The sequence below is a fragment of the Rattus norvegicus genome, chromosome 14 (assembly GCF_021556685.1).
Source record: "Rattus norvegicus strain SHRSP/BbbUtx chromosome 14, alternate assembly SHRSP_T2T, whole genome shotgun sequence".
Taxonomy (NCBI): domain Eukaryota; kingdom Metazoa; phylum Chordata; class Mammalia; order Rodentia; family Muridae; genus Rattus; species Rattus norvegicus.
Window position 1 is genome coordinate 21,390,631 of NC_141547.1, and position 27,088 is coordinate 21,417,718.

The 27,088-nt window shown below is 41.8% G+C and overlaps 1 long non-coding RNA gene and 1 pseudogene across 2 annotated transcripts in view; one reads left to right on the forward strand and one right to left on the reverse strand.

Annotated features, from left to right (window-relative positions):
* LOC148001274 (LINE-1 retrotransposable element ORF1 protein-like) overlaps positions 1–13,798 on the reverse strand; it is a 139,753-nt gene extending 125,955 nt beyond the window's left edge. Inside the window, exons 1-3 of one of the 2 annotated variants that reach the window (XR_015636959.1) lie at positions 13,530–13,798; positions 12,303–12,392; positions 8,856–11,711 (exon numbers count right to left, since the gene is read on the reverse strand). This is a non-coding gene — a long non-coding RNA (LINE-1 retrotransposable element ORF1 protein-like). Of the gene's footprint in view, positions 1–8,855; positions 11,712–12,302; positions 12,393–13,529 lie in introns of those variants that run through there. The other variant, XR_015636958.1, reaches the window with a different exon arrangement.
* LOC148001276 (UDP-glucuronosyltransferase 2B1-like) overlaps positions 2,216–27,088 on the forward strand; it is a 40,843-nt pseudogene continuing 15,970 nt past the window's right edge.

The window sequence follows — 27,088 nt, forward strand, 5'->3', positions numbered from 1 at the left end:
TACGGGTACAGATACAGATACGGATACAGATGAAGATATAGATATAGATATAAATATTGATATATATTGATATGGATATGGAGATGGATATAGATAGAGATGTAGATATAGATATAGATGATATAGATATGAATATGATATAAATATAGATGTAGATATAGATATAGATGATATAGATATGGATTTGGATATAGATATATATTATATAGATATAGATGTAGATGTAGATGTAGATGTAGATGTAGCTGTAGCTGTAGCTGTAGCTGTAGCTGTAGATGTAGATGTAGATAGATGATATATAGATATAGATATAGATATAGATATAGATATAGATATAGATATAGATATAGATATAGATATAGATATAGATATAGATATAGATATAGATATAGATATAGATATAGATATAGATATAGATATAGATATAGATATAGATATAGATATATCCACCACTCTCTTAGCTCCTAGTCTCCAGGAGCTAGTCTTATGCTCTGAATCATCATCTCAGGACTGAGTTGAGAATTTCAGGTAATGCATTTTAATTCCAGATATATCCCTGTTCCCTAGTTACCCAACAATGTATGCTTTTTCACATTAAGCATGCTCAATGTATACTGCCCATATATCTTGAATATGTAGCCTGGCATTAGACTATGATAGAGTTAAGAAAGGTAATATTCTTTTCTTTTTTAATATCTAAGACATAGGTGGAAACTAAACTTGCTAGTTATTATTCTACCTTTCAACATTTTTTTGCATCTTTATTAACTTGAGAATTTTTTATTTACATTTCGATTGTTATTCCCCTTCCTGGTTTCCGAGCCAACATCCCCCTAACCCCTCCACCTCCCTTCTCTAGGGGTGTTTCCCATCATTCCCCCATTAATGCCCTCCCCACAACAATCATGTTCACTGGGAATTCAGTCTTCGCAGGGTCAAGGGCTTCCGCTTCCACTGGTGCTCTTACTAGGCTATTCATTTCTACCTATGCAGTTGGAGTCCAGGGTCAGTCCATGTACAGTCTTTGGGTAGTGGCTTAGTCCCTGAAAGCTCTGGTTGATTGGCATTGTTGTTCATATGAGATCTCAAGGCCCTTAAAGCTCTTTCAGTAGTTTCTAAGATTCCTTCAACAGAGGTCAGGTTCTCACTTCAGTGGTTTAATGATGGCATTCGCCTATGTATTTGCTGTATTCTGGCTGTGTCTCTCAGGAGAGTTCTACATCTGGTCCCTGTTGGCCTGCACTTATTTGCTTCATCCATCTTATCTAGTTTACTGGCTGTATATGTATGGACCACATGAGGGGCAGGCTCTGAATGGGTGTTCCTTCTGACTCTGTTCTAAACTTTGCCTCCCTATTCCCTCCCAAGGGTATTCTTGTTCCCCCTTTAAAGAAGGAGTGAAGCTTGCCCATTTTGGTCATCCTTCTTGAGTTTCATGTGTTCTGTGCATCTAGAGTAATTCAAGATTTTGGACTAATATTCAATTATCAATGAGTTTTTCTGTGATTGGGTTACCTCACTCAGGATGATATTTTCCAGTTCTATTCATTTGCCTATGAATTTCATAAAGTCATTGTTTTTGATAGCTGAGTAATATTCCATTGTGTAGATGTACCACATTTTCTGTATCCATTCCTCTGTTGAAGGGCATCTGGGTTCTTTCCAGCTTCTGGCTATTATAAATAAAGCTGCTATGAACATAGTGGAGCAAGTGTCTTTTTTATAAGTTGGGGCATCTTTTGGGTATATGCCCAAGAGAGGTATAGCTGGATCCTCAGGTAGTTCAATGTCCAATTTTCTGAGGAACCTTCAGACTGATTTCAAGAATGGTTGTACCAGTCTGCAATCCTACTAACAATGGAGGAGTGTTCCTCTTTCTCCACATCCTCGCCAGCACTTGTTTTCATTTGCATTTCCCTTATGACTAAAGATGTTGAACATTTCTTAAGGTGTTTCTAAGCCATTCAAGTTCATTATTTTTTTAAACATATATATATATATATATATATATACATATACATATACATATATATGTATATGTATATTCTGAGTCCTGGTTTTAGCATTTGCCCTCCAGTGGCTGTAACTATCCCATATCTGTTTGCTTTGGTAGGTACAAGTTATACTTTAACTGACTGATAACTACTCTTTCTATATCTGTAAGACCTAAGCAGGCACCCTTTGGAAGGCAGATCTGAAGTTAACTAACGTGTCTGTGAAAATGACAGCGGCCCTGCTCCTGATATAGCTGAGCATCTTCTTTGGATACGGGACTCTGGAGAAGGTGCTGGTGTGACCATTACAGTTCAGCCATTGGCTCAACTTAAGGACAATCTAGATGAACCTCTTAAGAAGGGACATAAAGAGATGGTTCTGAGATCTTCAGACTCTTTTCCTTATGAGGTGGACAATACATCTGCTATTGAAATTGAGACATTCTCTACATCATACTCTTTATCTGAGGTAGAGGATTATGTCTATGATCCACTCAGGAAATATATTTGCGTGCTGCCAAAGCAGTTGTTTTGGAAATATTTTTAATGTTGTAAGAAATATTTTGGGTAGATTCATATTATTTTGAGTGTAAATATGTAAAGCTGAAGATTTAACAAGGAACTCACGGCAAAGCTGAAGAAATATAGCTTTGATGTCATTGCAGCAGATGCCTTCATACCCTTTGGTGACCTGCTAGCCAAGATTCTCAAAATATCCTTAGTGTACAGTCTCTGCTTCTTTCCTGGCTCCACTTATGAAAAGAACAGTGGAGAACTCCCACTGCCTCCTTCCGATGTGCCTGCTGCTATGTCAGAATTGAGCAATAGAATAACATTCGTGGAGAGGGTGACAAATATGATCTGTGTGCTTTGTTTTGACTTTTTTTTCCAAACATTTAGTGAGAAGTGGTGTCAGCTTTACATTGGAGTATTAGGTAAGGGCTCTGGACTTCAATTGGAATTGTTGCATTCTCCATTTGCTGTCATTGAAGGTGAATTTCTACGAACAGGATTGACAGAGGAATGATCGGTCTCTCCTAAGTAAAATGGTGGAAAAACTGTGGAATTGTCTGCCAAATTCAAACCTCTATAGAGAAGTTTGTGTATCAATGTCAGTTGCAAAACCCTGTCTATGACTTGTGTGCATACTTCCAGAAGGCACACACCCACAAGACCAATCATATTATTTCCTTTATAGTAATTATTATCATGAATATGGAATGTATCCTTGTGTCATGGGAGGGGAACTTGTACTCTGTGTTGCATATCTGAAGGCCAGATAAAACTTTAAAGAGTTTTATTTCCATTTCTCTGTGGAGTCTCAAGATCAATCCAGGTGTTTAGGGATTGAACTTAAGTACGTAGCTTGAGTAGTAAATACCTTTACATCTAATTCTTTACATGAGTCCCTGAACAAGTAGCTTTAAACAAACATGTGTCTATGCATGTATCTACAAAACAAAGAAGACTTGTATATAAATAAATTTTCACAGGCAAAAAAGTAGAAACCCTTAAAGAAGAAACAAACAGTTCCCTTAAAGAGAAACTAGAAAATACTATCAAACAGGTAAAGGAATTGAACAAAAGAGAACAAGTCTAAAAATAGAAAGATAAATAATAAAGAAAACACATAGGTAGGCAACCCAGGAGATGGACAACTTAGGAATAGCTCAGTGTCTACAGATGCAAGCATCACCAACAGAATAAGAAAGATAGAAGAGAGAATCTCAGGCATAGAAGAGACCAGAGAAGATATTGACTCATCAGTAAAAGAAAATACAAAGTGTAAAAAAGCTCCTAAGCCAAAATATACATGAAACTCAGGAAAAAATGAAAAGATCAAATATAAGAATAATAGGAATATTTTGGTTGTGAGCCTAGCCTTTAACGGCTGAGCCATCACATGAAACTCAAGAAGGATGACCAAAATGTGAATGCTTTACTCCTTCTTCAAAAGGAGAACAAGAATACCCTTGGGAGGGAATAGGGAGGCAAAGTTTAGAACAGAGGCAGAAGGAACACCCATTCAGAGCCCGCCCCACATGTGACCCATACCTATACAGTCACCAAACTAGATAAGATGGATGAAGCAAAGAAACGCAGTCTGACAGGATCCAGATGTAGATCTCTCCTGAGAGACAGAGCCAGAATACGGCAAATACATACGCGAATGCCACCAGCAAACCACTGAACTGAGAAGGGGACCCCCATTGTAGGATTCAGAGAAAGGACTGAAAGAGCTGAAGGGGCTTGAGACACCATATGAACAACAATGCCAAGGAACCAGAGCTTCCAGGGACCAAGTCACTACCCAAAGACTATACATGGACTGACCCTGGACTCTAACTGCATAGGTAGCAATGAATAGCCTAGTAAGACCAGCAGTGGAAGGGGAAGCCCTTGGTCCTGCCAAGAATGAACACCCAGTTACAACCATTCTGAAAATCAGTCTGGAGGTTCCTCAGAAAATTGGAAATTAAACTATCTGAGGACCCAGCTATACTTCTCTTTGGCATATACCCAAAAGATGCCCCAACATATATAAGAAAGACACATGCTCCACTATGTTCATAGCAGCCTTATTTATAACAGCCAGAAGCTGGAAAGAACCCAGATGCCCTTCAACAGAGGAATGGATACAGAAAATGTGGTACATCTACATGATGGAATATTACTCAGCTATCAAAAACAATGACTTTATGAAATTCATAGGCAAATGGATGGATCTGGAAAATATCATCCTAAGTGAGGTAACCCAATCACAGAAGAAAACACATGGTATGCACTCATTCATAAGTGGCGTTAGCCCAAATGCTTGAATTATCCTAGATGCATAGAACACATGACGGATGATCAAAATGCGAAAGCTTCACTCCTTTTTTTGGGGGTGGTTATATTTTTTTTATTAACTTGAGTATTTCTTATATACATTTCGAGTGTTATTCCCTTTCCCAGTTTCCGGGCAAACATCCCCCTCCCCCCTTCCTTTCTTTATGGGTGTTCCCCTCCCCATCCTCCCCCCATTGCCCCGTCCCCCCAACATTCTAGTTCACTGGGGGTTCAGTCTTGGCAGGACCCAGGGCTTCCCCTTCCACTGGTGCCCTTACTAGGATATTCATTGCTACCTATGAGGTCAGAGTCCAGGGTCAGTCCATGGATAGTCTTTAGGCCCTGGAAGCTCTGGTTGCTTGGCGTTGCTGTACATATGGGGTCTCGAGCCCCTTCAAGCTCTTTCAGTTCTTTCTCTGATTCCTTCAACAGGGGTCCTGTTCTCAATTCAGTGGTTTCCTGCTGGCATTCACCTCTGTGTTTGCTGTATTCTGGCTGTGTCTCTCAGGAGAGATCTACATCCGGCTCCTGTCGGCCTGCACTTCTTTGCTTCATCCATCTTGTCTAATTGGGTGGCTGTATATGTATGGGCCACATGTGGGGCAGGCTCTGAATGGGTGTTCCTTCAGTCTCTGTTTTAATCTTTGCCTCTCTATTCCCTGCCACGGGTATTGTTCCCCTTATAAAGAAGGAGTGAAGCATTCACATTTTGATCATGCGTCTTGAGTTTCATTTGTTCTAGGCATCTAGGGTAATTCAAGCATTTGGGCTAATAGCCACTTGTCAATGAGTGCATACCATGTGTGTTTTTCTGTGATTGGGTTACCTCACTCAGGATGATATTTTCCAGTTCCAACCATTTGCCTACAAATTTCATAAAGTCATGGTTTTGATAGCTGAGTAATATTCCATTGTGTAGATGTACATTTTCTGTATCCATTCCTCTGTTGAAGGGCATCTGGGTTCTTTCCAGCTTCTGGCTATTATAAATAAGGCTGCTATGAACACAGTGGAGCATGTGTCTTTTTTATATGTTGGGGCATCTTGTGGGTATATGCTCAAGAGAGGTATAGCTGGATCCTCAGGCAGTTCAATGTCCAATTTTCTGAGGAACCTCCAGACTGATTTCCAGAATGGTTGTACCAGTCTGCAATCCCACCAACAATGGAGGAGTGTTCCTCTTTCTCCGCATCCTCGCCAGCATCTGCTGTCACCTGAGTTTTTGATCTTAGCCATTCTCACTGGTGTGAGGTGAAATCTCAGGGTTGTTTTGATTTGCATTTCCCTTATGACTAAAGATGTTGAACATTTCTTTAGGTGTTTCTCAGCCATTCGGCATTCCTCAGCTGTGAATTCTTTGTTTAGCTCTGAACCCCATTTTTTAATAGGGTTATTTTTCTCCCTGCGGTCTAACTTTTTGAGTGCTTTGTGTATTTTGGATATAAGGCCTCTATCTGTTGTAGGATTGGTAAAGATCTTTTCCCAATCTGTTGGTTGCCGTTTTGTCCTAACCATAGTGTCCTTTGCCTTACAGAAGCTTTGCAGTTTTATGAGATCCCATTTGTCGATTCTTGATGTTAGAGCATAAGCCATTGGTGTTTTGTTCAGGAAATCTTCTGTAAGTAAAAGATTTGTACAATAAGAACTTCAAGACTCTGAAGAAAGAAATTGAAGAAGACCTCAGAAGATGGAAAGATCTCCCATGCTCATGGATTGGCAGAATTAATATAGTAAAAAAGGCCATTTTACCAAAAACGATCTACAGATTCAACGCAATCCCTATCAAGATACCAATCCAATTCTTCACAGAGTTAGACAGAAAAATTTGCAAATTCATCTGGAATAACAAAAAGCCCAGGATATCTAAAACTATCCTCAACAATAAAAGGACTTCTGGGGGAATCACTATCCCTGAACTCAAGCAGTATTTCAGAGCAATAGTCTAAAAACTGCATGGTATTAATACAGAGACAAACAAATAGACCAGTGGAATAGAATTGAAGACTCAGAAATGAACCCACACACCTATGGTCACTTTATTTTTGACAAAGGAGCCAAAACCATCCAATGGAAAAAAGATAGCATATTCAGCAAATGGTGCTGGTTCAACTGGAGGTCAGCATGTAGAAGAATACAGATCGATCCATGCTTATCACCTTGCACAAAGCTTAAGTCCAAGTGGATCAAGGACCTCCACATCAATCCAGATACACTCAAACTAAAAGAAGAAAAACTGGGGAAGCATCTCGAAGACATGGGCACTGGAGAAACTTTCCTGAACAAAACACCAATGGCTTGTGCTCTAAGATCAAGAATCGACCCGTGGGATCTCATAAAACTGCAAAGCTTCTGTAAGGCAAAGGACACTGTGGTTAGGACAAAACGGCAACCAACAGATTGGGAAAAGATCTTTACCAATCCTACAACAGATAGAGGCCTTATATCCAAAATATACAAAGCACTCAAGAAGTTAGACTGTAGGGAGACAAATAACCCTATTAAAAATGGGGTTCAGAGCTAAACAAAGAATTCACAGCTGAGGAATGCCGAATGGTTGAGGAACACCTAAAGAAATGTTCAACATCTTTAGTCATAAGGGAAATGCAAATTGAAACAACCCTGAGATTTCACCTCAGGCCTGTGAGAATGGCTAAGATCAAAAACTCAGGTAACAGCAAATGCTGGCGAGGATGTGCAGAAAGAGGAGCACTCCTCCATTGTTGGTGGGATTGTAGACTGGTACAACCATTCTGGAATCAGTCTGGAGGTTCAGAAAATTGGACATTGACCTACCTGAGGATCCAGCTATACCTCTCTTGGGCATATACCCAAAAGATGCCCCAACATATAACAAAGACACATGCTCCACTATGTTCATAGCAGCCTTATTTATAATAGCCAGAAGCTGGAAAGATCCCAGATGCCCTTCAACAGAGAATGGATAAAGAAAATGTGGTACATCTACACAATGGAACATTACTCAGATATCAAAAACAATGACTTTATGAAATTCATAGGCAAATGGGTGAAACTGGAAAATATCATTCTGAGTGAGGTAACCCAATCAAAGAAAAACACACATGGTATGCACTCATTGATAAGTGGCTATTAGCCCAAATGCTTGAATTACCCTAGATGCACAGAACACATGAAACTCAAGAAGGATGACCAAAATGTAAATGCTTCACTCCTTCTTTAAAAGGGGAAGAAGAATACCCTTGGCATTGTGTAGAGAGTCAAAGTTTAGAACAGGGTCAGAAGGAACACCCATTCAGAGCCTGCCCCACATGTGGCCCATTCATATACAGCCACCAAACTAGATAAGATAGATGAAGCAAAGAAGTGCAGGCCGACAGGAACAGATGTAGATCTCTCCTGAGGACACAGCCAGAATACAGAAAATACATAGGTAAATGCCAGCAGCAAACCACTGAACTGAGAATGGGAACCCCGTTGAAGGAAACTTAGAAAGGACTGAAAGAGCTTGAAGGGGCTTGAGACCCCATATGAACAACAATGCCAACCAACCAGAGCTTCCACGGACTAAGCCACTATACAAAGTCTATACATGGACTGACCCTGGGCTCCAACCTCATAGTTAGCAATGAATAGCCTAGTAAGAGCACCAGTGGAAGGGGAAGCCCTTGCTCCTGCCAAGACTGTACCCCCAGTGAACGTGATTGTTGTGGGAGAGTGAGGTAATGGGGGGAGGATGGGGAGGGGAACACCTATACAGAAGGGGAGGCAGAGGTGTTAGTGCAGTGTCGGCCCTGAAACCTGGAAGGGGAATAACAATAGAAATTAAATAAGGAATACTCAAGTTAATAAAGATGGTAAAAAAAAGAGGTAAATCCATAGCACTAAGTGCTCTCAAATAGAAATTGGATAGTTCCTATATGAGCAACTGAACAGCCCACCTGGAAGCTGTAGAACAGAAAGAAGCAAATACACCAAAAAGGAGTAGACCACAGATAATGGTCAAACTCAGGGCAGAAATCAAACAGTAAGAAACAAAAAATGATACAAAGAATCAACAAAACCACGAGTTGGTTCTTTGACAAAATCAACAAGGTAGACAACACCTTAGCCAAATTAACTAAAAGGGAAAAATACATTATCCAAATTAACAAAATCGGAAATGAAAAGGGAGCCATAACAGAAGCTGAAGAAAATCAAATATCATCAGATCCTACTACAAAAGCCTAGACTCCACAAATCTGGAAAATCTAGGTAAAATGGATGACTTTCTAGACATATACTATGTACCAAAATTAAATCAAGATTAAGTAAACTATTTAAACAGTTCTACAAACCCAAAGGAAAACCAACCAACCAAAATTAATCCAGGGCCAGATGGGTTTAAGGCAGAATTCTACTAGCTCTTCAACAAAGAGCTAATACCAATATTCCTCAAACAATTCCAGAAAATGGAAACAGAAGGAACACTACCCAATACATTTTATGAAGCCACAGCTACTCTGACATCTAAACTACACAAATACCTAGCAAAGAGAACTCCACAATAAACTCACAGGGATGCAGGAATGGTACAATACACGAAAATGTAATATACTATATCAACAAACTAGAGGAATAAAACCAAATGACCATCTCATTAGATGCCAATCCAAAATACCACACTCCTTCATGTTAAAAGTCCTGCAAAGATCAGGAATTCATGTGAAATATCTATATAAAATAAAAGCAATATATAGTAAACAAACAGCCAACATCAAGTTAAGTGGAGACAAACTTGAAGCAATCCCACTAAAATCCTGGACAAGAAAAGGTTGCTTACTCTCTCCCTATCTATTCAATATACTACTCAGATTTCTAGCTAAAGCAATAAGACAAGAAAAAAGGAGATTAAGGGAATACAAAGGAAAGGAAGGAGGCAAAGAATCACTATTTGCAGGTGATTGATAATATATATAAGCATCCAAAAATTAACCCAGAGAACAACTACAGATGATAAACAAATTCAGCAAAGTGGCAGGATATAAAATTAACACAAACAAAGCAGTAACATTTCTATATACTGGTGAGAAAGGCTGAGAAAGAAATTAAAGAAACAATACCCTTCACCACAGCCACAAATAGTATAAAATACTTGATGTAACTCTTACCACACAAGTGATTGATCTGTACAACAGAAATTTAAAACCCTGAAAAAAGAAGACCTCAGAAAATGGAAAGACCTCCCATCCATATTCATGGATTGGTAGGATTAACATAGTGAAAATGACCATCTTACCAAAAGCAATCTACAAGTTCAATGCAATTCCCATCAAAAATACAACACAGTTTTTCATATATATGGAAAAAGCAATGCTCAACTTCATGTGGAAAAACAACAAAACCCTAGATAACCAAACCAATACTCAGCAATAAAAGAACTTCCAGAGGAATCACTATTCCTGACCTCAAGCTGTACTACAGAACAATCATAATAAAACCACATGGTATTGGTACAGAGACAGACAGGTCAATCACTAGAAATGAATCAAAGACTCAGAAGTAAACCTACACACCTACGGACACTCTTGGTCTTTGACAAAGAAACCAAAAAAAAAAAAAAAAAAAGGCAGAAAAAAGTCATCTTCAATAAATGGTCTAACTGGTTGTCTATCTGTAGAAGAATGCAAAGAGATCCATATTTACCACCTTTCATTTTTCACCTTATCACAAGTCCAAGTGGATCCACTGAATCTAATAGAAAAGAAGCTTGGAACGGGTCTTGAACTCATTACCACGGTTTAAAATTTCCTTAAAAAAAAAAAAAAAACAATAACAGCTCAGGCTGTAAAATCAACAATTGATAATGGGGCCTTATGAAACTAAAAGTTTCTATACAGCAAAAATAACACCTTCATCAGAAAAAAATCAGCAAACTAGATTGGGAAAAAATCTTCACTAAACCTACATCCACCAGAGGTCTAATATCCAAAATATATGAAGAACTCAACAAGATAACCTCCAACTAACCCAATAACCTAATTAAAAATGCAGTGTACAGCAAAATAGAAAATTCACAAGAGAAGAATCTCATGTGGCTGAGAAGATATGTTCTAAGTCCTCAGTCATCAGAGAAATGCAAATCAAAATTACCCTAAGATTGCACCTTGTACCAATTAAAATAGAGAAGATCAAAAACTCATGTGAGGGCTGCAGAGATGGCTCAGCAGTTAAGAGCACTGACTACTCTTCCAGAGGTCCTGAGTTCAAATACCAGCAACCACATGGTGGCTAACAACCATCTTTAATGAGATCTGATGCCCTCTTCTGGTGTGTCTGAAGACAGCTACAGCATACTCATCATACATATAAAATAAATATTTAAAAAAAAACTCATGTGAGAGCACATGTTGGCAAGAATGTGGAGAAAGAGGAACACTCCTCCACTGCTGGCAGAAAGGCAAACTGGTACAACCGCTCTGGAAATCAATCTGAGAATTCCTCATAAAATTGGAAATGGTGTGTGGAGGGCCGTCCTCACATTCTCCATTGTAAGATGGCGCCGATATCCGGCAGGATGCACCTAATAAAAGGGCAATACGCAAGCGCCTGGTAAATTCCTCACTCAGGGGGACATGTATGCTGTGGTACGTCATCTGGCACATTTGGCAGCGACCAGCCAGAGAGTGACACGTCCTAGGCGAGGATAGTTTCCTATATAAGGGATGGTCTTTCCCTCACTCGGGGTCTCCGTATTGTAAGCTTGTGCTCTCGCTCTCAAGATGCATTAAAGCTGTTTCTGCAGAAGGATCCTTTGTGTCCTGCGTCATTCTTGCTGGCGAGACGTAGCGTGGGACATTTGGTGCCAGAAACCCGGGAAAAAGACCTCATCAGCACCTCCGGAGACCCCTTGGTGACAAGGAGGATTCAGAACTGCAGGTAAAAAAAATACGTTCAGAGAGGCATGCCTTTCTTGGATTTTGGTCTGGGGTTGTCGCCGCCTTGGGAAGGATTTGTTGAGGCTATGGTATTTGTTCTCGGAGCTACCCTACTCTTTCTTATTATTATGTACTGTTTTCACCGTTTCCGCTGCTAAAAGGACAGCAGCTGGAGGCGCATCTCAGTCTCTCGTAAATAAGTGAGCTTCGCGCAGCTCCCTTTTACTGTTGGGGAGCAGGGACGCGATAGCACCGCCCAGGAAGTGCACGTAAGCACCAGTGGAAGGGGAAGCCCTGGGTCCTGCTAAGACTGAACCCCCAGTGAACTAGACTGTTGTGGGGAGGGCGGCAATGGGGGGAGGGTTGGGAGAGGAACACCCATAAGGAAGGGGAGGGGGGAGGGGGATGTTTGCCCGGAAACCGGGAAAGGGAATAACACTCGAAATGTATATAAGAAATACTCAAGTTAATAAAAAATAAATAAATAAATAAATAAATAAAAAACCATAAATATGCAAAGAACCTGCAAGGAAAAAAAAAAAAAGACTCCCGTATATAAGAGAGCAGCGTGTCTGTTTCTACTCACGCCTTGCCAGACGGACGTAGATAAGCCGCCGGGCATTCTTGGTCCCTCATGGGATCCTCACAGTCTGTGATCACGGCTTTGGAAACGGTGCTAAAGCAGAGGGACATTAAAATTGGAGGAAGAACACTTAAAAACTTTGTGAAAGAAGTGGACAGGGTGGCGCCTTGGTTTGCCTGTTCAGGATCGTTTACAATCGCCTCATGGGACAAACTTGGAATGGACCTAGACAGAAAATTGGCGGAGAAAGATCTGAGACTAGGAACTAAAGCCATATGGAAACTAGTCAAAAATTGCTTAATAGATGAAGTGTGTAAGGCAGCAGTGGTAGGAGGTCAGACCGTACTCGAGGTGGTACAGGACAGGATGTCAGAAACTGAACGTAATGAGAGATTAGGCGCGCGCAAGAGAAAGGACGTCCTGAAAAAGAAAAAGAGCCCTCCCGTTAAATCCGCGGACAAGGAAGGGTTAAAGCTTTCAGATTCCGGCACTTCCCTCTCTACACAGCAACCAGGAGGGGGAGCCAGCATATACCCTGTGAAAGAGCTAGAAACACTGAACCTCGACAGTTCTGATAGCTCTGAGAATGGAATCTTAGATTCAGAGGAGGAGGCCGAGTTAAGATGAGGAAGCAGCTAAATATGAGGAAGAGAGATATCACCCCGAGGAACGAAAGGTAGATAATAGAAAGCTTCTGGCGCGGCAGTCGCCAACCGCGCCCCCTCCGTATGAGGCGCGCTCTTGCGCATTCTCTTTAGTCCCCGATAGGGTGAGAAGGAAGCTGCGCATGATGTTCCCAGTCTTTGAGACGCAGGAGGGTGAGCGGGTTCATGCCCCAGTCGAATATAACCAAATAAAAGAGCTGGCGGAGTCTGTCAGAAAGTATGGAGTTACAGCCAATTTCACCCTAACCATTCTTGAAAGGCTGGCCCTAAATTATTTGACACCTGCCGATTGGCAGATGATTGCCAAAGCGACCCTTGTTAACATGGGCCAATATTTGGAATGGAAGGTGCTTTGGTATGAGGCGGCTCAAACACAGGCCAGAGCTAATGCCACGGCGTTAACGCCTGAGCAGCGAGAATGGATGTTTGAACTCTTGACAGGACAGGGTCGCTTCGCAGCGGACCAAGCTAATTACCATTGGGGTGCTTATATTCAAGTCTCCAGCTCGGCCATTAAGGCCTGGAAGGCACTCACCAAGAAAGGAGGGGCCGATAATCAACTTACTCGTATCATCCAAGGACCTCAGGAACCATTCTCAGACTTTGTAGCCAGAATGACAAACTGCGGGACGAATATTTGGTGATGCAGAGCAAGCAGCGCCTCTTATAGAACAGCTCGTTTTCGAGCAAGCCACCCAGGAATGCCGAGCAGCCATAGCCCCCAGAAAAAATAAAGGATTACAGGACTGGCTCAGAGTCTGCAGAGAGCTCGGCGGGCCCCTTACTAACGCAGGCTTGGCGGCCGCCATTCTCCAGTCCCGGCAACGCCCCCTTAAAGGGACAGATACAAGATCATGTTTTCAATGTGGAAAAATGGGCCATTTAAAAAGAGACTGTAGGATAACCAAGGGAGACAGGAGGCCTGCAACTATCTGTATCCGATGTGGCAAGGGCTACCATAGGCCTGACTGGTGCCACTCAGTGAGGGATATTAAGGGCAAACTGCTCCCTCCCTTAGAAGCTCAGCCTAATGAGATGTCAAAAAACGGATCGTTGGGCCCCCGGTTCCAGGGCCCTCAAAGATATGGGGACCGCTTTCAGAAAGCTATGACCCTGACAGAGGAGACTCCCCAAGAGGTGACACAAAACTGGACTTGTGTGCCGCCTCCGACTTCTTTCTAATGCCCCAGATGGGCATTCAGCCAATTCCTGCTCAGACTGTGGGGCCTTTGCCCCCAGGAACCATAGGCCTTGTCCTTGGTAGAGGATCTCTCGCCCTACAAGGACTGATAGTCCATCCAGGCCTTGTTGAAGCTCAGCACTCTCTTGATATTCAGATTCTTTGTTCAAGTCCCGATGGGGTTTTTTCCATAAGTGAAGGAGATAGAATAGCACAGTTATTACTCCTTCCGTGCTCCCAAACCACAATACAGGATACCAAGGGGCCCATGGGGTCCACTGGTAATGATTTGGCATATTTGGTGGTTCATCTTAACAACCACCCAAAACTGAGCTTAGAAATTAATGGAAAGAAATTTGAAGGCATTCTGGATACTGGGGCTGATAAAAGTATAATTTCCTCAAAATGGTGGCCTCAATCATGGCCTACCATAAGATCTTCTCACTCGCTACAAGGCTTAGGCTACCAGTCATGCCCTAAAATCAGCTCTGCCACTCTAACTTGGACGACTGTCGATGGCCGACAGGGACAATTTGTTCCCTATGTACTTCCCCTACCTGTTAATCTTTGGGGGAGAGATGTTATGCAGACCATGGGACTAACCTTATCTAACGAATACCCCCCACAAGTGGCCCACATGATGTCCAGGATGGGCTATAAGGAGGGGAAAGGCCTAGGGCGATTAGAACAGGGCTGTCTCACGCCCATTGAACCAGTCGCAAACCCCCATAAACAAGGCCTGGGTTTTTCCTAGGTGCCATTGAGGGTTCTATGCCCATACCCTGGCTCACAGAGGAGGCTATATGAGTTCCTCAATGGCATCTATCCTCTGAAAAATTAGAAGCTGCCACTAAATTGGTTAATGAACAATTGCAGCTTGGTCATTTAGAACCGTCCATTTCACCATGGAATACTCCTATTTTTGTGATAAAGAAAAAATCAGGAAAATGGAGACTTCTCCATGATTTGAGAGCCATTAATGCAAAGATGAGTTTATTTGGCTCGATCCAACGAGGCCTACCCTTACTCTCCGCCTTACCTAAGCAATGGAAGATAATAATTATAGACATTAAGGATTGTTTCTTTTCCATCCCCTTGTGTCCACAGGACAGACAGAGGTTTGCATTTACTATACCAGCTACTAATCATCTTGAACCTGATAAGAGATTTCAGTGGAAGGTCCTACCTCAAGGCATGGCCAATAGCCCCACTATTTGTCAGCTATATGTGCAACGAGCCCTTGAACCTATAAGGAAGCAATTTCCATCTTTGCTTCTGGCTCATTACATGGATGACATTTTAATATGTGATAAAGATTTAACAACCTTACAGACCTCATATCCCATCTTAATCAAAACATTGGGACGATGGGGACTACAAGTCGCTGTAGAAAAGGTTCAAATTGCAGAAATTGGCTCATTTCTGGGATCGGTCATTTATCCTGAAAAAATAGTTCCCCAGAAATTAGAGATTCGCAGAGATCATTTGCATACCTTAAATGATTTCCAAAAGTTATTGGGAGATATAAATTGGCTGAGACCATGTTTAAAGATTTCCTCTGCTGAGTTGAAGCCCTTATTTGATATTTTGGAAGGGGACTCTCATATCTCCTCTCCGAGAGCATTGACCCCAGCTGCAAACTGGGCCTTACAAGTTGTAGAAAAGGCCTTACAGGATGCTCAATTGCAGCACATTGATGAAACCAAACCTTTTGATTTGTGCGTTTTCAAAACTATGCAATTACCAACAGCTGTCTTGTGGCAGAATGGGCCTTTATTATGGATCCATTCCAATGCATCTCCTGCTAAGATTATTGACTGGTATCCCGATGCGGTCGCTCAGCTTGCACTCCACGGGTTGAAGGCAGCTATTACTCATTTTGGGAAAGAACCCAAAACTTTGATAGTACCATATACAGCCATTCAGGTTCAAACATTAGCTGCTACCTCAAATGCTTGGGCAGTGTTAGTTACTTCCTTTGCTGGACAGATAGATAATCATTATCCTAAACACCACCTATTATGTTTTGCTAGATCACAACCTGTTGTTTTCCCTCGCGTCACATCCCACAGACCGTTAATAGAAGGGATAACAGTGTATACGGATGGGTCAAAAACAGGGGTGGGAGCATATGTGGTAAATTCCCAAGTGTTCTCATGACAATATTTTGAAAACTCATCCCAAGTGGTAGAATGCCTAGTGGTCATGGAGGTCCTTGAAAAATTCCAGATGCCTCTAAATATTGTTTCAGATTCCTCCTATGTGGTCAATGCTGTTAATATCCTTGAAACCGCCGGCGTAATTAAGACAACTAGCAAGGTAGCAGAGATTTTCCAAAAAATCCAAATTATTTTAATAAATAGGAGATTCCCTGTATATATTACTCATATATGGGCCCATTCTGGACTCCCTGGTCCAATGAGTTCAGGGAATGATTTGGCTGACAAAGCCACAAAAATGATAGCTGTGGCCCTGGCCTCTCCTCTAGAGGCCACTAAAACTTTTCATGGCAATTTCCATGTTACCTCGGAAACTTTACACCGCCGCTTCTCTATAACTAGAAAAGAGGCACGTGATATAGTCACCAAATGCCAACAGTGCTGCCAGTTCCTCCCAGTTCCTCACATCGGGGTCAACCCGAGAGGAATACAGCCATTGCAAATCTGGCAAATGGATGTTACTCATAATTCTACTTTTGGAAAATTACAGTATGTGCATGTATCTATAAATACATGTTCTGGCATTCTACATGCCACCCCACTTACAGGAGAAAAAACAACACATGTCATTCAGCACTGCCTTGAAGCATGGAGTGCTTGGGGAAAGCCAAGATGTGTAAAAACTGACAATGGCCCTGCCTATACATCTCAAAAATTCCATCAGTTTTGTGCTCAGATGCAGGTTACCCATCTGACGGGCCTGCCCTACAACCCTCAAGGACAGGGAATCATAGAGCGCGCTCATCGGACGCTCAAATCATATTTAATAAAACAAAGAGGGGGAATTATGATAGAACTCCCCCCAACACCCCGAGTGGCCACTGCTTTGGCCCTTTTTACCTTAAATTTTTTAAATCTTGATGAAGCTGGGCAAACAGCGGCTGAGCGACATTGCTCAGAGCCCAAAAGGACAAAAGAATTAGTTAAATGGAAGGATGAATTGACAAACGAATGGAAGGGCCCGGATCCTGTTTTGATAAGATCCAGGGGAGCTGTTTGCATTTTTCCACAGGATAATGAAAATCCAGTTTGGGTTCCGGGACGACTTACTAGGAATATCAAGACAGAGGACCAAGAAGATGACAACTCTGGTGATCCTCATGCTGATCCAGGGAGTGCCAATAAAAGTGCAGAGCGAACTACAGTGGGGAATAATGTCAACCTTCCCCCTCCCGATGCCGGTGATGTATAATGCCCAAGTGTTTCAACGTTTCTTTACTACCAACAAAGAATTGGGACTAGCCTATTTACCATTAGATTCCCAAATAGAGGAAGTAAAAGAAAATAGGACTATTCCCCTTAAGGGCAGCCTTTGTTTTGGCATATTCAACAAAACATCTTCTGATCTTCCTTGCATTATGTTGAGTAATCAATCTTCTGCTTGGTTAAGGGAGGCCACATGGGGAACTGGTGAGGAAGACATTGTGGCTAATGACACAGTTCTCTATGGTTGGTGGCCTTACATTAACTCCTCCACCTGCCCTCTCCGTCAACCAAAGTTGGCACCCTTTTGTAGGGGGACCCAGGATGAAAAACTTACTTTGCCGGGGACTGGTTGCCAGTCCCGGGACTCTGCCTGGGCAGTCCAGAATTTTTTCTCCTTCTCCCCTGATTTGGGAGGCGGAGTGAACTTCACCACCATTGATCCTAGACGGTCCAATAATAATCCCTTTGATCAATGGATGCTTTGTGGCGTTAATGGTAGCTGCACTGATCTTACGCCCATGGCGATGCTACTTGGAGGAAAGGGCGAAAAGGGACGGTTATCATTTTCCTGGACGGGGAATATCCACCCTTCAGCCTCTGTCTGGACAGCTACTCATATAAAATATAAACCTTACTGGAGCACGGGGTTTAAACCTGCTCCGGTTTGTGTCTGGCCACCATTTGTGTGGATTATAAGTAATGCCACTAAAGTTTCTAATTTGAATTGTACAGACGGTTCATGTTTTTATGCCCTGTGCTGGGATGCTAACCAATATTCCATAGCGGTAGTTACCCGCATGCCTCACTTTATCCCGGTCCCTGTTGAGACTCCGGGGACCCTGACCTTATTTAGAGGAAAAAGAGATTTTGGCATTTCTGCGATCATTGTTGGCATTATTGCTAGAACGGCAGTTGCTGCCTCAGTTACCGCCTCGGCATTGGCCTTGTCAAACTCAGTACAGACAACCCAAACTATCAATGATTTATCGGCTACCGTCTCTGTGGCTCTGGACAGACAGGCCTCGGCTAATACTCAGATACAAGGAGGCCTCATGCTTGTTAACCAACGTATAGATCTGGTCCAAGAGCAGCTAGACATCCTATGGCAACTGGCCCAGCTTGGCTGTGAACAAAAGCTCCCCGGCCTTTGTGTCACGTCTATACAGTATGAACAATTTACCAAAGCTGCCAATTTGTCTAAAACCCTTTCACAGCATTTGTTACAGAATTGGACCTCGGATTTTGAGCAGACACTCAGGGAATTGAGAGCAGCCATCATTCAAGTAAACTCTACCCGACTGGATCTGTCTTTGACAGAAGGATTGTCATCCTGGATTACCTCAGCAGTCTCTTATTTTAAGGAATGGGTGGGGGTGGGACTGTTTGGAGCAGTCCTCTGCTGCGGATTAGTGTTACTCCTCTGGTTGCTTTGCAAAATGAGATTTCAAACAAAGAGGGACAAAATTGTGATCGCCCAGGCACTTATAGCCCTTGAACAAGGAGCGTCAGCCGATATTTGGTTAACCATGCTCAAGCAATAGGTCGCCGGCTGGACAGCTCTTGCACTTCTAGAACCTCAGTTCATTGCACAGGATTAGAGTGTCCGGCTTGAGCAGCCCATGAGGGATGACGAGCTTAGCATCGCACAGGGAAGTTCTACCAAACACGCTCCCTGGAAGGCATGTCATATTACATGAGGGTATCTGCACCAGTTTTCCCTCCCTCGAAAAATGGCAGTGCGACGGGTCAGGAGTGCCCTGGGTCTCAACAACAGCTTAAGGGTATCTCTCTTGTACAGGTTCGCCAACTTTGTGCGAGGATATGACCTCTGCCTTCACCCTCCTATTTATGGGTGTCCTATTTGCTTAAAAACAGATAAGGGGGAGATGTGGAGGGCCGTCCTCACATTCTCCATTGTAAGATGGCGCCGATATCCGGCAGGATGCACCTAATAAAAGGGCAATACGCAAGCGCCTGGTAAATTCCTCACTCAGGGGGACACGTATGCTGTGGTACGTCATCTGGCACATTTGGCAGCGACCAGCCAGAGAGTGACACGTCCTAGGCGAGGATAGTTTCCTATATAAGGGATGGTCTTTCCCTCACTCGGGGTCTCCGTATTGTAAGCTTGTGCTCTCGCTCTCAAAATGCATTAAAGCTGTTTCTGCAGAAGGATCCTTTGTGTCCTGCGTCATTCTTGCTGGCGAGACGTAGCGTGGGACAATGGTGCTAGCTGAAGACCCATCTATACCACTCTTGGAAATACACTCAAAAGACACCCCACCATACCACAAAACAAGTGTTCTACATAGTTCATAGCAGCCTTATTTGTAATAGAAAATGAAAACAAACTAAATGTCCCTCAACTGAAGAATGGATATAGAAAACATTATTTATTTACACAATGGAATACTATTCAGATGTTTAAAAACATGAAAATTATGACTGTTTCAGGCAAATGGATGGATCTAAAAAACTTCATCCTGAATGAGGTAACTCACACCCACCCCAAAAAGACATGGATGGACTGCAGGGACAAACATGGAGAAAAGATTGAAGGAAAGGCAGTCCAATAACTGTATTTCTCATCATGGAGCATCAAGGATGAAATGTTCTATAGATATCTGTTAAATACATTTGAAGTTATTCACTGACCCTTTAAATTGGAGTCTGTGCTCTCTTCTATACCTATTATCCTTAGGTTTGATCTTCTCATTGTGTCTTGGACTTCCTGGATGTTTTAGGTTAGGAGTTTTTGCATTTTATATTATCTTTGAAGGTTGTGTTGATGTTTTCTATGGTATCTTCTGCCCCTGAGATTCTCTCTTCTATCTTATGTATTCTGTTGGTAATTCTTGCATCTTTGATTCATCTCTTTCCTAGGTATTCTATCTCCAGGGTTTTCTCCCTTTGTGATTTCTTTATTGTTTCTATTTAGATTTTTAGATCCTTGATGATTTTGTTCAATTCCTTCACCAGTTTGGTTGTGTTTTCCTTTAATTCTTTAAGAGATTTTTGTGTTTCCTCTTTAAGGGTTTCTATCTGTTTACCTGTGTTCTCTTGTACGTCTTTAAGAAAGTTGTTTATGTCTTTCTTAAAGTCCTTTATCATCACCATAGATATGATTTTAAATCCAAATCTTTCTTTTCCAGTGTGTTGGCATACCCGGGGCTTGCTGTGATGGGAGACATGGGTTCTGATGATGCCAAGTAGTCTTGGTTTCTATTGCTTATGTTTTTGCACTTCCCTCTTGCAATCTGGTCTTCTCTATTGATAGTTGGTCTTGCTGTCTCTGACTGTGTCTTTTCCCTCTTGTTAGCCTGAGTGTCAGCACTCCTGGGAGACCAGTTCTTTCCCGGTGGAATTTGGGTGTGGAGACCTGTGGCACACGGTCAGCTCCAGGCACAGATAGTAACCTGAAGGGACCTGTCTCAGGCTGCTCTTTGGTTCCTGTGCCCTGTTCACTCCTGGTGAGTCCCTATGTGGCCAGTTATTGGAGAAAAAGTGGTCGTCTCATCTGTGAGCTTAGAAGTGACAGCCCTCCTAGGAGACCAGCTCTCTCTGGGCAGAATTTGGGTACTCAGGGCTGTGGGAGAGCCTTAACTCCAGGACACAGATGGATAAGGGAAAAATCCTTTCCTGTCTGGACTTTCTAGCCATAAGCATTTTCGATGCACTGTCATATGCCACAATCATTCTGTTATACAAACAGAAAAATATTTTTCACATGATAAAGCTTGGTTTGGCCCACACCCTTGGATCCCGGCACGCAGCAGCTCTCTGCTCCCAAACCCCGGGGAAGAGAGACCTCACCGCCTGGTCAGGTGGGCACTCCTGAGGCTGCAGAGCAGAGGAGACCACCAACACTGCCCATCCCTGCCCACATCCCTGGCCCAAGAGGAAACTGTATAAGGCCTCTGGGTTCCCGTAGGGGAGGGCCCAGGAGCGGCAGACCCCTGCGCCTGAGACACCACCGGAACCTGAAGGAAACACACCGGATAAACAGTTCTCTGCACCCAAATCCCGTGGGAGGGAGAGCTAAACCTTCAGAGAGGCAGACACGCCTGGGAAACCAGAAGAGACTGCACTCTGCACAAACATCTTGGACGCCAGAGGAAAACACCAAACGCCATCTGGAACCCTAGTGCATGGAAGCTCCCAGAAAGGGCGGCGCATATCTTCCTGGTTGCTGCCGCCACAGAGAGCTCGTGGGCAGCACCCCACGAGCAAACTTGAGCCTCGGGACCACAGGTAAGACCAACTTTTCTGCTGCAAGTGACCTGCCTGGTGAACTCAAGACACAGGCCCATAGGAACAGCTGAAGACCTGTAGAGAGGAAAAACTACACGCCCGAAAGCAGAACACTCTGTCCCCATAACTGGCTGAAAGAAAACAGGAAAACAGGTCTACAGCACTCCTGGCACACAGGCTTATAGGACAGCCTAGCCACTGTCAGAAATAGCAGAACAAAGTAACACTAGAGATAATCTGATGGCGAGAGGCAAGCGCAGGGACCCAAGCAACAGAAACCAAGACTACATAGCATCATCAGAGCCCAATTCTCCCACCAAAATAAACATGGAATATCCAAACACACCAGAAAAGCAAGATCTAGTTTCAAAATCATATTTGATCATGATGCTGAAGGACTTCAAGAAACACGTGAAGAACTCCCTTAGTGAACAAGAAGCCTACAGAGAGGAATCGCAAAAATGCCTGAAAGAATTCCAGGAAAACATAAATAAACAAGTAGAAGCCCATAGAGAGGAGACACAAAAATCCCTGAAAGCATTCCAGGAAAACACAATCAAACAGTTGAAGGAATTAAAAATGGAAATAGAAGCAATCAAGAAAGAACACATGGAAACAACCCTGGATATAGAAAACCAAAGGAACAGACAAGGAGCTGTAGATACAAGCTTCACCAACAGAATACAAGAGATGGAAGAGAGAATCTCAGGAGCAGAAGATTCCATAGAAATCATTGACTCAACTGTCAAAGATAATGTAAAGCGGAAAAAGCTACTGGTCCAAAACATACAGGAAATCCAGGACTCAATGAGAAGATCAAACCTAAGGATAATAGGTATAAAAGAGAGTGAAGACTCCCAGCTCAAAGGACCAGTAAATATCTTCGACAAAATCATAGAAGAAAACTTCCCTAACCTAAAAAAAGAGATACCCATAGACATACAAGAAGCCTACAGAACTCCAAATAGATTGGACCAGAAAAGAAACACCACCCGTCACATAATAGTCAAAACACCAAACGCACAAAATAAAGAAAGAATATTAAAAGCAGTAAGGGAAAAATGTCAAGTAACATATAAAGGCAGACCTATCAGAATCACACCAGACTTTTCGCCAGAAACTATGAAGGCCAGAAGATCCTGGACAGATGTCATACAGACCCTAAGAGAACACAAATGCCAGCCCAGGTTACTGTATCCTGCAAAACTCTCAATTAACATAGATGGAGAAACCAAGATATTCCATGACAAAACCAAATTTACACAATATCTTTCTACAAACCCAGCACTACAAAGGATAATAAATGGTAAAGACCAACATAAGGAGGCAAGCTATACCCCAGAAGAAGCAAGAAACTAATCGTCTTGGCAACAAAACAAAGAGAAGAAAAGCACCCAAACATAACTTCACATCCAAATATGAATATAACAGGAAGCAATAATCACTATTCCTTAATAACTCTCAACATCAATGGCCTCAACTCCCCAATAAAAAGACATAGATTAACAAACTGGATATGCAGAGAGGACCCTGCATTCTCCTGCCTACAGGAAACACACCTCAGAGACAAAGACAGACACTACCTCAGAGTGAAAGGCTGGAAAACAATTTTCCAAGCAAATGGTAAGTAGAAGCAAGCTGGAGTAGCCATTCTAATATGAAATAAAATCAATTTTCAACTAAAATTCATCAAAAAAGATAAGGAAGGACACTTCATATTCATCAAAGGAAAAATCCACCAAGATGAACTCTCAATCCTAAATATCTATGCCCCAAATACAAGGGCACCTACATACGTAAAAAAAACCTTACTAAAGCTCAAAACACACATTGCACCTCACACAATAATAGTGGGAGATTTCAACACCCCACTCTCATCAATGGACAGATCATGGAAACAGAAATTAAACAGAGACGTAGACAGACTAAGAGAAGTCATGAGCCAAATGTACTTAACGGATATTTATAGAACATTCTATCCTAAAGCAAAAGGATATACTTTCTTCTCAGCTCCTCATGGTACTTTCTCCAAAATTGACCATATACTTGGTCAAAAAACGGGCTTCAACAGGTACAGAAAGATAGAAAAAATCCCATGCGTGCTATCAGACCACCACGGCCTAAAACTGGTCTTCAATAACAATAAGGGAAGAATGCCCACATATACGTGGAAATTGAACAATGCTCTACTCAATGATAACCTAGTCAAGGAAGAAATAAAGAAAGAAATTAAAAGCTTTTAGAATTTAATGAAAATGAAGGTACAACATGCCCAAATTTATGGGACACAATGAAAGCTGTGCTAAGAGGAAAACTCATAGCACTGTGTGCCTGCAGAAAGAAACAGGAAAGAGCATATGTCAGCAGCTTGACAGCACACCTAAAAGCTCTAGAGCAAAAAGAAGCAAATACACCCAGGAGGAGTAGAAGGCAGGAAATAATCAAACTCAGAGCGGAAATCAACCAAGTAGAAACAAACAGGACCATACAAAGAATCAAGAGAACCAAAAGTTGGTTCTTTGAGAAAATCAACAAGATAGATAAACCCTTAGCCAGACTAACGAGAGGACACAGAGAGTGCATCCAAATTAACAAAATCAGAAATGAAAAGGGAGACATAACTACAGATTCAAAGGAAATTCAAAAAATCATCAGATCTTACTATAAAAGCCTATATTCAACAAAACTTGAAAATCTTCAGGAAATGGACAATTTCCTAGACAAATACCAGGTACCGAAGTTAAATCAGGAACAGATAAACCAGTTAAACAACCCCATAACTCCTAAGGAAATAGAAGCAGTCATTAAAGGTCTCCCAACCAAAAAGAGCCCAGGTCCAGACAGGTTTAGTGCAGAATTATATCAAACCTTCATAGAAGACCTCATACCAATATTATCCAAACTATTCCACAAAATTGAAACAGATGGATCACTCCCGAATTCATTCTATGAAGCCACAATTACTCTTATACCTAAACCACACAAAGACCCAACAAAGAAAGAGAACTTCAGACCAATTTCCCTTATGAATATCGACGCAAAAATACTCAATAAAATTCTGGCAAACCGAATCCAAGAGCACATCAAAACAATCATCCACCATGATCAAGAAGGCTTCATCCCAGGCATGCAGGGATGGTTTAATATACGGAAAACCATCAACGTGATCCATTATATAAACAAACTGAAAGAACAAAACCACATGATCATTTCATTAGATGCTGAGAAAGCATTTGACAAAATTCAACACCCTTTCATGATAAAAGTCCTGGGAAGAATAGGAATTCAAGGCCCATACATAAACATAGTAAAAGCCATATACAGCAAACCAGTTGCTAACATTAAACTAAATGGAGAGAAACTTGAAGCAATCCCACTAAAATCAGGGACTAGACAAGGCTGCCCACTCTCTCCCTACTTACTCAATATAGTTCTTGAAGTTCTAGCCAGAGCAATCAGACAACAAAAGGATGTCAAGGGGATACAGATCGGAAAAGAAGAAGTCAAAATATCACTATTTGCAGATGATATGATAGTATATTTAAGTGATCCCAAAAGTTCCACCAGAGAACTACTAAAGCTGATAAACAACTTCAGCAAAGTGGCTGGGTATAAAATTAACTCAAATAAATCAGTTGCCTTCCTCTACACAAAAGAGAAACAAGCCGAGAAAGAAATTAGGGAAACGACACCCTTCATAATAGACCCAAATAATATAAAGTACCTCGGCGTGACTTTAACCAAGCAAGTAAAAGATCTGTACAATAAGAACTTCAAGACACTGAAGAAAGAAATTGAAGAAGACCTCAGAAGATGGAAACATATCCCATGCTCATGGATTGGCAGGATTAATATAGTAAAAATGGCCATTTTACCAAAAGCGATCTACAGATTCAATGCAATCCCCATCAAAATACCGATCCAATTCTTCAAAGAGTTAGACAGAACAATTTGCAAATTCATCTGGAATAACAAAAAACCCAGGATAGCTAAAACTATCCTCAACAATTAAAGGACTTCAGGGGGAATCACTATCCCTGAACTCAAGCAGTATTACAGAGCAATAGTGATAAAAACTGCATGGTATTGGTACAGAAACAGACAGATAGACCAATGGAATAGAATTGAAGACCCAGAAATGAACCCACACACCTATGGTCACTTGATTTTTGACAAAGGTGCCGAAACCATTCAATGGAAAAAAGATAGCATTTTCAGCAAATGGTGCTGGTTCAACTGGAGGTCAACATGTAGAAGAGTGCAGATTGATCCATGCTTATCACCCTGTACAAAGTTTAAGTCCAAGTGGATCAAGGACCTCCACATCAAACCTGATACACTCAAACTAATAGAAGAAAAACTAGGGAAGCACCTGGAACACATGGGCACTGGAAAAAATTTCCTGAACAAAACACCAATGGCTTATGCTCTAAGATCAAGAATCGACTAATGGGAATCTCATAAAACTGCAAAGCTTCTGTAAGGCAAAGGACACTGTGGTTAGGACAAATCAGCAACCAACAGATTGGGAAAAGATCTACAACAGATAGAGGCCTTAAATCCAAAATATACAAAGAACTCAAGAAGTTAGACCGCAGGGAAACAAATAACCCTATTAAAAAATGGGGTTCAGAGCTAAACAAAGAATTCACAGCTGAGGAATGCTGAATGGCTGAGAAACACCTAAAGAAATGTTCAACATCTTTAGTCATAAGGGAAATGCAAATCAAAACAACCCTGAGATTTCACCTCACACCAGTGAGAATGGCTAAGATCAAAAACTCAGGTGACAGCAGATGCTGGCAAGGATGCAGAGAAAGAGGAACACTCCTCCATTGTTGGTGGGATTGCAAACTGGTACAACCATTCTGGAAATCAGTCTGGAGGTTCCTCAGAAAATTGGACATTGAACTGCCTGAGGATCCAACTATACCTCTCTTGGGCATATACCCAAAAGATGCCCCAACATATAAAAAAGACATGTGCTCCACTATGTTTATCTCAGCCTTATTTATAATAGCCAGAAGCTGGAAAGAACCCAGATGCCCTTCAACAGAGGGATGGATACAGAAAATGTGGTACATCTACCCAATGGAATATTACTCAGCTATCAAAAACAATGGCTTTATGAAATTCGTAGGCAAATGGTCGGAACTGGAAAATATCCTGAGTGAGCTAACCCAATCACAGAAAGACATATATGGTATGCACTCACTGATAAGTGGCTTTTAGCCCAAATGCTTGAATTACCCTAGATGCCTAGAACAA